This window comes from Ambystoma mexicanum, chromosome 5p (assembly GCF_040938575.1).
Source record: "Ambystoma mexicanum isolate Mex_15411 chromosome 5p, UKY_AmexF1_1, whole genome shotgun sequence".
In the NCBI taxonomy this organism is placed as follows: Eukaryota; Metazoa; Chordata; class Amphibia; order Caudata; family Ambystomatidae; genus Ambystoma; species Ambystoma mexicanum.
The window spans coordinates 200,414,741-200,429,478 of NC_090930.1; the positions used below are offsets into that span (position 1 = coordinate 200,414,741).

Below are 14,738 nucleotides of genomic sequence, written 5' to 3' on the forward strand. Positions count from 1 at the left end.
CCACTCAATTAGCTAATTGACCTCTTGTTGCTTTGTTTTCTTTGGCTCTTGCCGCACCTGCATTCTTCGTTTCCTGCCCGTGCTGCAGCAAGATAATGATTTACTGAAAATTCATTCGTGCAACTGCAAAATAATGGTATGTCATTTCCTTCTTTTTTTTTTTTTTTTTTTTTTTTTTTTCTTTATTTTCAAATGACTGCTAGGTGGAAATCTAGTCAGTCAGATTCCTACATAAATAGCCATCCCGTCTTTTGCTTTATAGGGAGCCCACGCCTAACTTTGTCAGATTACTCAACTTCTACCTTTGGTAAGTGGGATAAAACTATATATATAATATTAAAACAATTTTCTATGACGCAACATATTTGCAACCCCTCTTTTTATCGTATTCGATTCATTAAGTTGCCACTTGATAAAACATTTTTTAATTTTGCATTTTTCTTTAGTATTCAAAATACACACTAGCCAAGATTAAGGTACAATTTTAACAGTCAGTGGCCTTATACATGTATTTCTGGCTGATTACCATGAGCATCTTCTCTCACTGAATAATTTTGTTGTTCTTTTGTCTTTTTTCTCTCTCCTCCCTCTTTTCATTGTTTTATAATGTGTTATGTTTTTTCCACCGAATTACGCACTTTTTGTGTTTTCATTTTCTTTCTTTGAATTGGGTTGATTTGATATGTGCATTCGTTGCAACTGTCTGTTACTTTAAACCATATACTCAATGTGTTGGTTTGGCAAACCCTAACTGCCTCCTTGCCCTGGGTCTGGGGACTGGTTTGTTTTGCTATTGAATCATGCTTAACAAATGTTTTCGTTGTACATCAATGTTTTATAATTTTGCACAAGCAGCCTCAGTAGAAGAGCGGGAAGCTCGAAACACGTGTCAGGCTGCACCAATTCTGATTAAAACCACTCATTTAATTTGCAATTGCTTATTATTCTATGTGTGTGCGCAGTTTGAGAGCAAACCCTTTCTTTCTCTAATTCCAATTTCCAGTGGGAATTTGGCAGGCTCCTACTCAAGCTCTCAGCCGCAGCCCTATCACAGCCACATAAGTTACCGTTCTATGCGCTGTATCCTGCTGGCCTTTTCTGCCACTTTTTCTTCATACCTTCTTGAGGCATACCATCACCATGTAAGCCAGCCTCAGTGACCGCTCTGCGGATTTAACCCCTCCCCAGCTCCCATCTAGAACGGCTGTGAGCACCGCCAACCTTGGCTACCCTCCTCGCTGTTGCGGCCTCCGCTACTGTCCATCTGGCACCACCACCTACTTCACCCTCCAGCCCCCCTTTGCTAATGCTAGGCTCCTCCTCACTGGTACCACCATTATCATACTTTGGCATACGAATTTGCCTCACACATGGCCTACTAAATCGGCTTCCCGCCACATACTTCTCGGACTGAATGCTGCTCTTTGTATACCCCCAGACTCTTCCAATATGCTGCCTCTCAACTGTACTTTTTGGATTTTCGATCTGAGCTGTGCCATTAAACAGACTGTTTGCCTCAGTAAAATGATGCTTTTTGGCTACCTTGTCGATATTTTGAATTTAGCTGTGATTACAAATTTTCTATCTTAACACTGTCTGCTGCTTACTGGAGTCCTGTTATTGAATTCTGCTGTGTTCATACCTAGCAGTTCTATTCCACACTGCTGCATCTTGTGACAACCTATTCCTTTGTTCTTATTCCATGGGCTTCCCTTAGCTTCCTGTCCTACCTCATAGAGCACACTTCTATTGAGTTACACCTGTACAGAATTGCCTGTCAATTGTTAGGCCTCTTTGCATTACCTGTCTTACATGTTGTTGTTCTCCTTATTGGTGGCTGAGCCCACATATTCATGTTTGTTCGTGTTTAGTGTTGCCTTCTGTAACCTAGGCCCTGCCTAATATTCACTCATCTCATGTGCGCAAAGCTTGTGCACAACACTCTCACAAGTAACATATGCCTCTTTCTCCTTCATCTTAAAAGCTAAATGTTGCCCTGTAAGCTCTAACTGTTGCTCTGATCCATGCACCGTCTTAAACTTGAACCCTGCTGTGTCTCAAACTTGCAAATTGACTGTTTTCTGCTTCATTTTTAGTGCATCTGCCACATATTAGTGCTTTGATGGATAGTTGCACTTAGATGTGCCTCTAATCTGAGTATTGTTTGTTTCAGCTGCATTTAGCATTCACTCAGTTTGGTACCTAAAATCCTGCTTACTTGTGCATCTCCTGTCAAAGCACCTCCTTCATCTGTGCCTGCCTGGCTGCCAGGTCACCTGGTGAGTCATTTGTGCACTGTGCAGCTTCCCTGTCTGTCTCTCCCTTTTCCCCGCTACTTACATGGTGGTCTCGATCTCCCCTGTCTACTCTAACTGACACTATATCACCTATCCTATCCATCTCACAAATTCTGAAAGAAAAAAGCTTTGAAAAGCCTGCCTGGCCTCTAAAACAGGTCTACTTATTGCTGACACTTACATCAATACTACTTCCAGGCAGAATATCACAGACATGCTCTTCTCCGTCCCCTCTTCTGACCAATGGACTTCCCACATGGTCTCTACTCTCTTCCCTTTCTCCTCTTCATCCATTTATGGTGGCACCAGATTGGAAGTTCCCTTGGTATACTTCTCATCATCTAGGTGCATCGTTAATATCTATCACAATGACACTATCATGGCCAAGGTACGCAACCTACTCTCCTGCTTCTTGACCAGTGCCTGCCCACTCTCATTAACTTCCCCCTCCCCCTGCTACCTCCTTCTTATTTCTCTCCTCTACACCACCACTGATGGGACTACCATGCCCCTGTTCCCCTCCTCTGACAACTTTCTAAGGTGGAAATTAGCTTCACCTAGCTACTCTGAACGCTAGTTCTGCTGTCAAGCACTCCTCTGACATCTGTCTCCTTCTTGAAGACTTTGACCTTGATATCCTCACCCTTACTTAGACATGGTACAATGGCAGCTCTGTCACTGCTCTTGACACTCTACTTCCCGAGGGCTACAAACTCCTCTTCAAACCCAGCTCCAACCGCCCAGAGGAGGAGTGGCCCTGATCTTCCCCGAGTGGGTCCCTGCTTCTATCATACCTACTCAATCCTACACCTCTTTTGAATGCCTCATCTGTAGGCTCAGGCTCAGGTCTTTCCTACTCTCTCACTCATACTCACTACCATCTACAGGCCCTGTGGCCCTATGCCTCTATTCCTGTCTGAATGGGTCAACCTCACTTCCTCCCTCTTGACCTCTACTTTGAAACTCCTCCCACTCCTCTGTGACTTCAACATCCACCTCAACTCTTCTGAATCAGCCACTTCATGGTTCTGTGACCTCTGTGACTCCCTCTCTCTTACTATTCTTCCTGTCTGGTCCGCCCCACTGAGCCGGACACACTGTGGATATTTTCATCTCTGGAGACATCCCCATCTCTAATCCGATCACCACCCCACTCTGCTGGTCTGAATACTACTTCCTCTCCTTTCACTTGGGGCCCCTCAACCCTCTGTCCGAGCCGCCACCCACACTGCCAACCTCCTTCGCCATCATTCAACCAATGAAGCGAGTGTCAGTCATTGCTTTTGCCTCCACTTTCATCTCTTATCCCTCCCCTACTTCTGTTTCCCCTCTGAATGTCTTTGCTAATCTTCATCTCTCATACACTCTTCATATTCTTGCCCCTGTCATGAGGATCCTCCCGAAGCCAGCCTCCAAGTGCAACAGTTGGTATCATTCAGATCTAGCTTCACTGAAACGTAAGTGCAGAGTTGCGGAACAGAAGTGGCAGACCTCAGGCTCATCCTCTGACAAACATGCCTGTCGCCTGCTCCAAAGGCAATATTGTTTTTCTATCTTCTATCTTCTCTAAGAAGAGGTCCCACATCCATGCCCGATCTCTGGATCCAGCCACTAACAACATGTCTGAACTCTTCAAAATCTGCAAGGAACTCGTCAATCCAACTGCAATCTTCACCTCTCTCTTTCCTTCTCAGACTCGTTGCACCGTCTTGGCCTCCCATTTCACATCTAAAATTCCGGACATCCTGTCCTCACTCTCCACCTCCCCACTCTCCTCCCTACTGCCGATAGCACCTGATGAGGTCTCTAAATTGTCCACTCTATGAAGGTCTCATCCAAACAGGTGCTCCCCTGCTCTTCCCGAACCATTAAGGACAACATCTCCTCTCTTGCCATGGCTCTCGCCGACTTCTGTAACCACTCCTTCACCACTGGCTCTTACCCTACGTCACTCAAGCACTCCCTTGTGCACCCTCTCCTGATAAAACCATCTGCTGAATCCTTCTGCCCAGCAAACTAACAGCAGCTATCTCCACCACCTTTGTGGGTAAACTCTTGGAGAAGTTGGCCCTCTCCCAACTGATCCTTCATACTGAACTTGTTGGTTGACTCCATGACCATCAATATGGATTCCGCGGCATAGAGAGGCACAGAAACTGCTCTCCTGAACACCCGTGAAGGCATGCTCACAAATCTTGACTCTAACATTCCTGCTGTTCTCATTCCCCTGGATCTCTTTTCTGCTTTGACACGGTCAACCACTCTATCCTCATAAAACGGCTCTTTGATACCCTTGGTATCACGGACCGGGCACTGGACTGACTGACTTCTTTCCTCCCTAACCACCCTTCTGATTTACAACTGTGCACTTTCTCCTCCATCACCCACTCTCTACCTGCGGCATCCCCAAGGGCTCTATCAAGTCCCAGTGGCTCTTCAATATCTACCCCGCCCCTCTGGCTCACCTCATCTCCTCTGTCTCTTCTCATTTCCAGTGTTATGCTGATGACACAAAGCTTTCCTTCAAACTTCCCTCTCCTATCTCCTCCTCTCTCATCATCGATTGCCTGATCACCAACCAGGCATGCTGTTTCTCGGTTTCAATGTTAGTAAGACAGACATCCTTCTTATTGGGACCCCTGTGCCCTGTTTCCCTCCTCCAAAAACCTTGGGGTCATCTTCGACTTCTCTCTCTCCTTCACCCTTCACATCTTGGCCCTTGCCAATAAGTCCCACTTCCAGCTTCACCTCCTTAGAGACATTCTCCTCCTTCCCCCAGAAGCTCAACGTCTCCAGAGCTCTGGTCCTCTCTAGGCTGGACTACTGCAATTGCCTCTTCTTTTACCTCCCCCTTTCCTCCCTACGCTCCCTTCAGCTAATCCAGAATACAGCTTCAAGACGTATCGTTGGCCTCAAGCCCAGAGTCCATATCTCTCCAGCCCTAAAATCTCTCAACTAGCTCCCAATGGTTGCAAGAATCAAATTCAAGACGCTCTGCATCATACACAATGCTTTCTGGGCATGTAACCACGCTATCTCCAACTTTCTTTCTCTAAATACTTCCCTGTTAGAGCCCTCTGCTTCTCTAACTCCAACTCTCTGCTTGTCAAACGCTTCTTCAAACAGAAAGTGGGGGGCAGGTCTCTCTCTTCGGCTGGTGTCTCTCTTTGGAACAGCCTCCCTGCCCCTCTCAGACTTGAGCCGGACCTCCTTAAGTTCTGGACACTCAAAACTCTGCTGTTCTCAACCTCTTTCCCTCTTTCTCTTCCCTGCTAATCCTCCCACTGTCACTGAGACTGGTGGCCTGGCCCCTCAGGAATCTTACAGCTTACCAGGCCTTCTAACTAGTCGACACCAGCACCCTCCCCCTTTCAGCACTGCCATTGGGGGCCCACTCCTGGCGGCTGTGCATACCGCCTCTGGGATTCCTCCGCCCTAGCACTTAGCCAGTCACCTCCAACCTTGGCACCCGTTGGCACTTCCCTCCCGGGCTCCTACCAGCACTTGCCTTACCTTTCTCCCCCCTCCCTTCCATTCCTGCACTTCTCTTCACTGCACTTGCACGTCCAAATGCCACAAGGCCAAGTAGGACCAGAATTGTTTACTGCTGTTTGCCACTGTTATTTACTCCCCGTGCTCCCTCCCCACTTTGCCTTGTGGCGCCTGGAAACACCATTTTGATGTATAGGCGGCTAACACATGCCCAATAAATAAATAAATAAATAAATAAATACAGATGTGCAGTTTTCACACAAATATAAAGGTTGTCTACATTTGCCAACTGCCCCAGGGAGCAAGACAAAAGCAAGGCTTAAAGGCCTGCAAGATAACAAACGGCTTGCAATGCAGAGAAGGCTTCAAGCACGTAACCATAAAGCAGAACTAGAGAGAGGATGCAGGGGCCACGTGCCCAGAACAGCACTGTGTGCCAATGAAGTTGCAAATGTGAGGTTTATCCTTCTCGGCTTAAAGCGCAGGCCAAATGTAGGTCATCGGTTGACATTGATACTGCAGGGGGTGGATCAGTTTAAGAGATTTACTGCGTCACTTCATCGCAAATCCTAATCCACTCATTGGCCAGCCTGCTGACCAGTGATCCCCAGCGGGTTAGGACACTTGCTAACGATTGTCATCGAGTAGCATTTGTAGGAGTGGTATGTACGGAGAGCCCGGGTGCAGTCTTTGCTTTTGTGCTCCCTCCTTAGCACCTGATGCTGCCTGGCCTATCATGGGCAGCCTGTCTCCATCGCCTGTTGAAGCAGATGCTAATGCATTGTAATGGTTGGCTTTCTCATGATCGACAAAGGGACCGCGATCCAGCTATCTTGGTGATGGTAAGTAAAATAGAAATGTTATTTTTCTTGTGCTATGTATGATTTGTATCATGGTGAGCAGCGCACATGGTCCTCATCGCTCTCGGTTATCTACAAGTCATATTAGTTTGCAAAACTGTGCTTGCACATACATGCTTCTCATCCAACAAATTGCCTTGCCAGACCTTTGTTAACGAAATGGAGGTTTTGGCTGCTGTTCTGGATGGGCAAGGACGAGGAGCGACCTCACAAAGGGCCACAGCAGGGATGTTCAGAAGCAAATCAATAGAATGGTGTCTTGCTTAGCGAGGAAGAGGAATGGCTGAACCGGTTAACCCCATTGGTAGGATTAGGCGGGCAAAGGTTATCTCTGACCTGTACCTGTCTTAAATGCAATGTGGCCCCGTATGCACAGCTGTTGCTCCCTTTCCTAACCACTTGATTGCTATGCTCTTCTCCTGGAACCGTTCATCTTATGCCTGGCAGTATGATAGGTTGTCTTGATTGATGCCTGGCAGTATGATAGGTTTTCTTGATGTATGCCTGGCAGTATGACAGGTTTTCTTGATTTATGCCTGGCAGTATGATATGTTGTCTTGATTTATGCCTGGCAGTATGATAGGTTTTCTTGTTTTATGCCTGGCAGTATGATAGGTTGTCTTGATTGATGCCTGGCAGTATGATAGGTTTTCTTGATGTATGTCTGGCAGTATGATAGGTTTTCTTGTTTTATGCCTGGCAGTATGACAGGTTTTCTTGATTTATGCCTGGCAGTATGATATGTTGTCTTGATTTATGCCTGGCAGTATGATAGGTTTTCTTGTTTTATGCCTGGCAGTATGATAGGTTTTCTTGATTTATGCCTGGCAGTATGATAGGTGTTCTTCTTTTATGCCTGGCAGTATGATAGGTTTTCTTGATTGATGCCTGGCAGTATGACAGGTTTTCTTGATTTCTGCCTGGCAGTATGATAGGGTGTCTTGATGTATGCCTGGCAGTATGATAGGTTGTCTTGATTGATGCCTGGCAGTATGACAGGTTTTCTTGATTTCTGCCTGGCAGTATGATAGGTTGTCTTGATTGATGCCTGGCAGTATGATAGGTTTTCTTGATGTATGCCTGGCAGTATGACAGGTTTTCTTGATTTATGCCTGGCAGTATGATATGTTGTCTTGATTTATGCCTGGCAGTATGATAGGTTTTCTTGTTTTATGCCTGGCAGTATGATAGGTTGTCTTGATTGATGCCTGGCAGTATGATAGGTTTTCCTGATGTATGTCTGGCAGTATGATAGGTTTTCTTGTTTTATGCCTGGCAGTATGACAGGTTTTCTTGATTTATGCCTGGCAGTATGATATGTTGTCTTGATTTATGCCTGGCAGTATGATAGGTTTTCTTGTTTTATGCCTGGCAGTATGATAGGTTTTCTTGATTTATGCCTGGCAGTATGATAGGTGTTCTTCTTTTATGCCTGGCAGTATGATAGGTTTTCTTGATTGATGCCTGGCAGTATGACAGGTTTTCTTGATTTCTGCCTGGCAGTATGATAGGGTGTCTTGATGTATGCCTGGCAGTATGATAGGTTGTCTTGATTGATGCCTGGCAGTATGACAGGTTTTCTTGATTTCTGCCTGGCAGTATGATAGGTTGTCTTGATTGATGCCTGGCAGTATGATAGGTTTTCTTGATGTATGCCTGGCAGTATGACAGGTTTTCTTGATTTATGCCTGGCAGTATGATAGGTTTTCTTGTTTTATGCCTGGCAGTGTGATAGGTTGTCTTGATTGATGCCTGGCAGTATGATAGGTTTTCTTGATGTATGTCTGGCAGTATGATAGGTTTTCTTGTTTTATGCCTGGCAGTATGACAGGTTTTCTTGATTTATGCCTGGCAGTATGATATGTTGTCTTGATTTATGCCTGGCAGTATGATAGGTTTTCTTGTTTTATGCCTGGCAGTATGATAGGTTTTCTTGATTTATGCCTGGCAGTATGATAGGTGTTCTTCTTTTATGCCTGGCAGTATGATAGGTTTTCTTGATTTATGCCTGGCAGTATGATAGGTTGTCTTGATTGATGCCTGGCAGTATGATAGGTTTTCTTGATGTATGCCTGGCAGTATGATAGGTTTTCTTGTTTTATGCCTGGCAGTATGATAGGTTTTCTTGTTTTATGCCTGGCAGTATGATAGGTTGTCTTGATTGATGCTTGGCAGTATGATAGGTTTTCTTGATGTATGCCTGGCAGTATGATAGGTTTTCTTGATGTATGCCTGGCAGTATGATAGGTTTTCTTGTTTTATGCCTGGCAGTATGATAGGGTTTCTTGATTTATGCCTGGCAGTATGATAGGTTGTCTTGATTGATGCCTGGCAGTATGATAGGTTGTATTGATTGATGCCTGGCAGTATGATAGGTTTTCTTGATGTATGCCTGGCAGTATGATAGGTTGTCTTGATTGATGCCTGGCAGTATGATAGGTTTTCTTGATGTATGCCTGGCAGTATGATAGGTTTTCTTGTTTGGTGCCTGGCAGTATGATAGGTTTTCTTGATTTATGCCTGGCAGTATGATAGGTTTTCTTGTTTTTTGCCTGGCAGTATGATAGGTTGTCTTGATTGGTGCCTGGCAGTATGATAGGTTTTCTTGATGTATGCCTGGCAGTATGATAGCTTTTCTTGTTTTATACCTGGCAGTATGATAGGATTTTCTTGATTTATGCCTGGCAGTATGATAGGTTGTCTTGATTGATGCCTAGCAGTATGATAGGTTTTCCTGATGTATGCCTGGCAGTATGATAGGTTGTCTTGATTGATGCCTGGCAGTATGATAGGTTTTCTTGATGTATGCCTGGCAGTATGATAGGTTTTAAAATATGCCCTCCTGACTGGCAAGCAAGTGCAAGTTATTTTTATCACTGTTGATCGTATCTTGTAATTTTTGGCATTTATCTTTATTTGTCTTTTATATAATTGGCGTCTTTGCAACATTGGAAATGTGTAATTCATATCTTTTTCTTTTGTCGTTTAATGGAAGTTTTTATATTTCCGAATAAACTTGTTTGATTGATTGATAGGTTTTCTTGTTTTATGCCTGGCAGTATGATAGGTTGTCTTGATTGATGCCTGGCAGTATGATAGGTTTTCTTGATGTATGCCTGGCAGTATGATAGGTTTTCTTGATATATGCCTGGCAGTATGATAGCTTTTATTGTTTTATGCCTGGCAGTATGATAGGTTTTCTTGATTTATGCCTGGCAGTATGATAGGTTGTCTTGATTGATGCCTGGCAGTATGATAGGTTTTCTTGTTGTATGCCTGGCAGTATGATAGGTTTTCTTGTTTTATGCCTGGCAGTATGATAGGTTGTCTTGATTGATGCCTGGCAGTATGATAGGTTTTCTTGATGTATGCCTGGCAGTATGATAGGTTTTCTTGTTTTATGCCTGGCAGTATGATAGGTTGTCTTGATTGATGCCTGGCAGTATGATAGGTTTTCTTGATGTATGCCTGGCAGTATGATAGGTTTTCTTGTTTTATGCCTGGCAGTATGATAGGTTTTCTTGATTTATGCCTGGCAGTATGATAGGTTTTCTTGTTTTATGCCTGGCAGTATGATAGGTTGTCTTGATTGATGCCTGGCTGTATGATAGGTTGTCTTGATGTATGCCTGGCAGTATGATAGGTTGTCTTGATTGATGCCTAGCAGTATGATAGGTTTTCTTGATGTATGCCTGGCAGTAGATAGATTTTCTTGTTTTATGCCTGGCAGTATGATATGTTGTCTTGATTGATGCCTGGCAGTATGATATGTTGTCTTGATTGATGCCTGGCAGTATGATTGGTTTTCTTGTTTTATGCCTGGCAGTATGATAGGTTGTCTTGATTGATGCCTGGCAGTATGATAGGTTTTCTTGTTTTATGCCTGGCAGTATGATAGGTTGTCTTGATTGATGCCTGGCAGTATGATAGGTTTTCTTGTTTTATGCCTGGCAGTATGATAGGTTTTCTTGATTTATGCCTGGCAGTATAATATGTTGTCTTGTTTTATGCCTGGCAGTATACTAGGTTGGTTAAGTAATATGCCTCATGCAGGGACCTGTCTCCAAACACAATTGGTTGACTCAGCCTCTTTACTTCTGAGGTCGATAAAGCGAATACAGTCGAGTTTGGCGATACTCTCAATATTTTAAGTCCTCTGTGTTACAGTGACTTGGTGATAGGGATATTGGGGAAATTATAGCAATAGTTGGCACAGGTCATGAATACCCTATCACATGGGTCTGCAACCTTTGGCTCCCCAGATGTTTTGAACTACAACTCCCATGACCCTACACCATTGACTATGCTGGCTAGGGCTGATGGGAGTTGTCGTCCCATACATCTGGAGAGCCAAACGTTGTAGACCCTGGCCTTATCACATGATGTCAATAGCGGAAACTAAACTATGAGTTGCTGGGTTTATGATGCAAATGATCTGAGCATGACATGGTGCCCTTACAGGCATATCTTGCTATTTATTTTATTTATTTATTTTTTCATTTTTATAGCGCACATACAGCCCAGGGGCACTGCGCCGCTGAAAGTTTTGCTAGTAGTTTGGCAATATCTACCATATGCTGGGAGTACTTGGGATTTTTTTATGGCAGTACCTTGCATATTCTTGCAAAAGCTGGCATGTACTGTGAGTGAGTCTGGGGGCACGTTATGGTATTACCTGCCAACAATGTAAGCGCATGGAATTTTGTTGTCTATATCTGGCATGTAAAGCCAATCCCTAAGAAATGATGGCAATGCCTGGGGATTTGATGGAGCTTCTGGGCATTTCTGTCAAATTATGGCAAATGGTGTCATATGACAGCAGTACCTGAGATGTGATTACCTGGACATTTGATGGCAATATTCGCCATTCTCCTCCTCCCCCTCCATCTCAGCTCTACTGCTTTGCCCCCCCCCCTCTTCCCTCCAATTTAATTGCTCTTCTCACTGTTTTGTTGGACTGATTCATTATTGTAAGTAGCTTCCACTGTTATGCTTTTTGTATCATGTTGTTCTGATGTTCAGCGCTTTGGCTTAAGGTGCTTTATAAATAAAATAAAATACAAAACGTTAAAACTACATTTTCTGCTCAGGTGACCACAGTCTATTTAAAACCAGTCTCCCTCCATCATTTGCCCAAGGGGGTAATGGACAGCCGTTAAGCCTCTGCTCCACAGGGGGTGCCACCGCCCAGTAAGTTAGCTCAGCGGGTTGAGCACTTGCTGCTGTGATCTTTGTGGGATCTGTAGGCTGTGCAGATTGGCGTGGTACATTGGACATGATGGCAGTAGCTGAGCAATAGCTAGTGAATTTTGTGATTACTAGACCTATGACGCTAAATCTTGCTAGCGCAGAAACCATTTTGATAAGCAAGTGTCAAACTTACTGGTTTTCCTTCTCTGTTGATATGGAATTATTAATAATATAGCCTTATAGACTGACAGAGGGGTTTTTATTGTGGAAGAGGGAGTCGCCAACAAGGTGTGGCCCGAGGAGAAGTCAAGAGGCTTAAGTTGGGGAAGGGTCATTATTGCAAGTGGTAATGACCCCTACCGAGGTTTGTTAGGCAATCAGCGCATGGTTGTGCTACTAATACATGTTTTGGAGTTTTGTTGGTGAAGAAGACATTTTTATTAATTTAACGGTTGGCAAAGTAAATAGGCAAAATGAGCTAGTAAATTAAACGTGGTTTTATTTTCTAGAATTTAAATAACATGCTTGTATTCATAAGTTAAGCATTTTCATTGGATGTTTGTTGAACTAGAGCAGGTTTAAATGAGCAGGCCCTAGGTGTAATGTAGAAGATAACGGTTTCTTAAGAAAGTGAAAGAAATGTCTATTGTTTTAGCTTCCTCTTTTGTTTGTTAAATAGCATGTTGCAGCCACAAGAGTTCCTCCCAGAGAAGTGTCTTGTTAAAAAAAAGATTGCCTATTAATCTGACTTGTTTCCTGTCTGCTTCTAAAGACAGAACGTTCAGAATGCAGTCAATACCAGTAGTTATTGACTGCACTCTAAACATTCTGATTGGCTGAGAGGAGGTCAATACCGATCTACATTTGCTAATATCGTTTACAACAGGCTAACACAACAATTGGGATGTTTTACATATTTAGCCAGTTTGGCACTATTTACCAACTGGGATAAGGTTGGTGGTAGGTTACTATTCATGCTGGTTGTGGCATGCCAGTGCCTCTGCCTTAATGGCATTTGGTATATATTGTTAACGAGCCCCAGCCCATTAAGATGTTCCGCTCGGTCACGAGAGGGTATGTTTCATGCTTTCTCTCCATAAGATGCTTATGCTCAGCACTGACCCTGGCAAGCCATTGTGTGTGGCAGCAAGGCACTGAGCTGCCCCATATTGAGAGACGATTATCACCTTGAGGGCGTGCGCGGCGCAGTGCTGTCCTGGCGCAAAAAAGAATCCCCCACTAAGAAGATAAGCGCCCAGTGCAGCTTATCCGCGCCATTAGCAAAAGCAATGACGGACTACAGAACGAATGCGGCCTTCTGCACAAGGGGCTCAGGGCCCACTGGGAATTCTTGGCAAGCAGTGGCCCCACTGCCTCCCAGTGGTAGGAGATCGATTGGGTATATTTCGCGTTTTACATAGAACATATTTACATACCATTATCACCCAACCGAAGTTGTCACTCGTTTATCGACCTCAGAAGGATGAAAGGCCGAGTTGGCCTTGCCGGGCTTCTAGCCTGCAGCCTACAGATCCCACAAAGATCACAGCAGCAAGTGCTCAAACCGCTGAGCTAACTTACTGGGAGGTGGCACCCCCTGTGGAGCAGAGGCTTAACGGCTGTCCATTACCCCCTTGGCCAAATGATGGAGCGAGACTGGTTTTAAATAGTCTGTGGTCACCTGAGCAGAAAATGTAGTTTTAACGTTTCTTTTGGTCATGGGCTGTAAGATTGGCAATCGAAAAATTAATATAATGTCCCCCATTTTTGTGGAATGTATTCCATGTCAATTGTCAAGTAAAAGCTAATGTGTGAAACATTACACAGCCTTCATTTAACTGTTAGGGAACATTTGGATCACGTGATTTGCTACTGTTTTGCATTCATTACCTAAGTGTGTAACACTGAAACTAAGATGGCTTTCTGTTCCTCAACTTCTAGTGACTAAATGCATGGATTTCTTCCCCTTACACCCCAGGGGGTGATGGGTGGGGGGATGTTGCCAATTGCAACAGAAACCCATCTCACAGGAGCTCGAGAATGGAAATGGTGTCACCCAGCATAGTGTGTCTATCACTAAGTTTAGGGTGTAAGTATGTCACTCCAAATGGAGAAGTGATCCCAGAGCTGGCTGTACGCTTAGGATTTAAGTATGTCACTCCAAATAGAGAAGTGATCCAGTGCTGGCTGCAAGTTCACGGTGTAAGTATATCACACCAAATAGAGAAGTGATCCCGGTCCTGGCTGTATGCTTAGGGTGTATATCACTAAACTTAGGGTGTACGTGTGCCACTCAAAATAGACTGAACGTTTAGGGTGTCTATCACTCTTTGAGAAGTAATCCCAGAGCTGGCTGTAATCTTAGGGTGCACATCACTCCAAATAGAGAAGAGATCCCATTGCTGAATGCAAGTTTAGGGTGTAAGTATATCATTCCAAATAAAGAGGTGATCACAGTGCTGGCTGTAAGATTATGGAGTAAGTATGTCACTCCAAATAGGGAAGTGATCCCAGAGCTGACTGTAAACTCAGGTTGCATATCACTCCAAATAGAGAAGTGATCCTAGTGCTGGCTGTAAGCTTAGGGTGTATATCACTCCAAATAGAGAAGTGGTCCCAGTGCTGACTGGAAGCTTAGTGTGCATATCACTCCAAATAGAGAAGTGATCCCAGTGCTGACTGTAAGCTTAGTGTGTACATCACTCAAAATAGAGAAGATATCCTGTTGCTGGCTGTAAGCTTAGTGTGTATATCACTCCAAATAGAGAAGTGATCCCAGTGCTGGCTGTTTGCTTATGGTGTATATCACCAACCTTAGGGTGCATATCACTCCAAAGGGAGAAGTGATCCTAGAGCTGGCTGTAAGATTGGGGTGTATATCACTCCGAATAAAATGATC

The 14,738-nt window shown here is 44.2% G+C and overlaps 1 protein-coding gene across 2 annotated transcripts in view; it reads left to right on the forward strand.

Moving 5' to 3' along the window:
* The first annotated feature begins 6,385 nt into the window (after positions 1-6,385).
* The window catches only part of GUCY2F (guanylate cyclase 2F, retinal), a 720,767-nt gene continuing 712,414 nt past the window's right edge, over positions 6,386-14,738 (forward strand). For both annotated transcript variants that reach the window (XM_069612625.1, XM_069612624.1), the window contains exon 1: positions 6,386-6,631. The gene's annotated coding sequence lies outside the window, so the exon portion shown is untranslated. The remainder of the gene's footprint in view (positions 6,632-14,738) is intronic.